General features: G+C 40.4%; 1 protein-coding gene across 1 annotated transcript in view; it reads left to right on the forward strand.

The window, feature by feature from the left end:
- The window catches only part of LOC107704526 (COP9 signalosome complex subunit 6-like), an 18,101-nt gene that overhangs the window by 10,541 nt on the left and 4,650 nt on the right, over window positions 1-2,910 (forward strand). The gene's annotated exons all lie outside the window — the stretch shown is intronic.

The following is a 2,910-nucleotide window of genomic DNA, read 5'->3' on the forward strand; positions in this document are numbered from 1 at the left end:
AGGTGAAATGGTCTCCTCTTCCTCCCCCACTAAACTCACCTTACCCCCACTAACAGGTACTGAAGAAAGTACTGAATGCACAGATGTCCGATTCGTTACAGATTTGGTCTCATTTTCATAGTATGGTTTTAATAAATTTACATGGTACCGTTTAACTGACTTTTTCCGTGATGAAGTTATAACATCATAATTTTCATCACTCAACTTGCTTTGCACAACAAACGGGCCATCAAATTTGGCTTCGAAAGGAGAAGATACTGTTGGCCGGAGTACCAGAACTTGATCTCCTGGTTCAAAAACGCGACATTCGACTGTACGGTCATACAATCGCTTCATATTTTGTTGGTGTTTTTCAAGATTTACTTTTGCGAGTTGCCTGAATGAGTCGGTTCTTGAAACCCAAAACATATGATGCCAAATTTTTCGGAGGCTCCGCAACTTTACCAGCCTTTTGAAAAACAGACAATAGACCACTAACTTTATGCCCAAAGACTAAATCATTAGGACTAAAACCCGTACTTTCCTGTACTACTTCGCGAGCGGCTAACATCATCCAGGGTAAGCCCTCTTCCCAATCTCTATCTAACTGCACACAATATGCTCGAAGCAGCGATTTTAAGGACTGATGAAATCTCTCCAACGCACCCTGACTTTGTGCGTGGTACGTAGTAGATTGATTATGCTTAATGTGCAGCTGTTTCAGAACCTGTTGAAAAAGATGAGAAGTCAGGTTTGAACCCTGGTCACTTTGGATGGTTTTTGGAATTCCAAAGACAGATATAAATTGAGTTAACGCTCTCACAATAGAACGCGATGTAATACTACGTAATGGATATGCTGCCGGAAAACGCGTGTTCAAACACATCACGGTAAACAAATAATTGCTTCCCGACTTCGAACGAGGAATTGGTCCGACACAATCAACAATGAGAATGTTCAAAAGGTTTGCCAGCAGCTTGAATTTGTTTCAGAGGTGCAGGTTTCAACACTTGATTCGGCTTACTGGTTAGCTGGCAGGTCTTACATTTTTTGATATAAATAGAAATGTCTCGTTTTAGACACGGCCAAAAAAAATATCACAGCCAGCGATCATAAGTCTTACGCACGCCCTGATGACCTGATTGATCATGTGCAATTTCGATCACTGCATGTCGAAACTTAACAGGAACCACCACCTGGAAGACAGGATCCCCAACCAAGTCACCATTATGAGGAATCCATTTCCTCAATAACACTCCCTCACTGACAAAATATCCACGAGCAAGATTACCGATTTCTTCAGGAGTGACAGCCCACTGGAAAAGCTCATCCAAAGAGTTATCAGCTCGCTGCTCTTTTCCAAGTTCCTCTGCCAAAACAGGAAAAGACAACGCAGACAAATCAGGAACAAACAAATCAGTGCAAGCTTTATTACACAGGGTTTCCTTTTGATCAGTCAATTCCACCTTTCGCTGTTTCATTGCACGAGTCACTACACATGTGGCATCTTGACTTCGTTCCGTTTCATTTTTATTATGAGCAGTAACAATAGGGAACACTGAACTGTCAGCCCATACACGCTCACCTACTAGTCCGTTTCCTAAAATAATATGAACTCCTTCAATTGGCAAGGCTGGTCGTACTCCCACTGCAACCTCACCTTGAATCAATTCAGACTGAAGTCTTACCTTAGGAAGAGGCAGAGGCAGAACATTCAGTCCTATTCCCCTAATTAACACGTTCTCACCAGTATGGGATAGCGAGGAAAACGGCAGAACTCATCAAGGCAGTGCATGACATTATCTGCCCCTGTATTCGTTGGAAGTTCTTTGCAAAATAGCAGATCTTCAGAAAGATTACTGTTCATGCAGTATCGGACAAAAACTAACAGTAACGCGGCGTTGCTTATGTCCGTCGATTCGTCCAGCTGTATGGCAAAATAAGAGCTTGCCTTTATTCGTTCCACGAGTTGGCATTCAATGTCATCGCTCATGTCAACAATTCGTCTAGCCACGGTGTCATCGGAAAGTGGTATTGACTGAATTTTGGTTGCAGCTGCATCACCCAGTAACTCTCGACACATATCCACAGCACTTGGCAAAATAAGTTCCTCAGTGATAGTAAAGGCTTTCTTACTACGAGCAACACGAGTGGCAACCATATAGCTAGCTTTCAAGGTGACTTTTGATTGAGTTGATAACGATATTATGACTTTTTGTTGAGCCTGAATCCCATCTTTTTTCCTTAGAAAATATTCTTTTGGGTTCCCCACACAACCCGGGTGTTTTGAGTTCAAATGTCTCTGCAGCTTTGATGGTTTTAGCGCCTCATTTGACAAAATTTCTCCACATTCAACACACTGAGCCTTCGGCTTAGTCTCAGTACCTGCCCTTGGCCCACCGGTTGAGAATCACTGGTGTAGAGTATCTCACAGTCGTTGTGGATTAAGTGAACATAAACAGGTGGGTGAAAACTGAATGTGTGTCAGTATTACATGCATGCCTTCCGTCTTAAAGGGACAGTATTCCTAATTAAGTACCTATCGTGTCATTAATGTTAACCAACAAAAGATGTTAAATAAATGTTAAGTAAACCTACTTTTTCTGAAAAATGAGTTTAATTTGTATCTCTTTCGTATTTGTCTTATTGTCTTATTCTGCTTGTTTTTTAGCAGAATTTAATGATTATTTTTGTTTGAAGACTAAATATAAAATAGCTACCAAAATAAATGTTGGTAACTGCAGTTTAACTAAAAGTAATGACTAAAAGTTCACAAAAATGCAATGACTTTTCGTTGACTAAAACTAGACTAAAACTATGAAAGACTCAAACGACTAAAATGTGACTAAGACTATTAAACATTTTCGTCTCAAGATAAAGACTAAGACTAAATCAAAAATGCCTGTCAAAATTAACACAGGTGTGCATCAC

The sequence above is a fragment of the Sinocyclocheilus anshuiensis genome, unplaced genomic scaffold (genome assembly GCF_001515605.1).
Source record: "Sinocyclocheilus anshuiensis isolate Anshui unplaced genomic scaffold, SAMN03320099.WGS_v1.1 scaffold2026, whole genome shotgun sequence".
NCBI lineage: Eukaryota > Metazoa > Chordata > Actinopteri > Cypriniformes > Cyprinidae > Sinocyclocheilus > Sinocyclocheilus anshuiensis.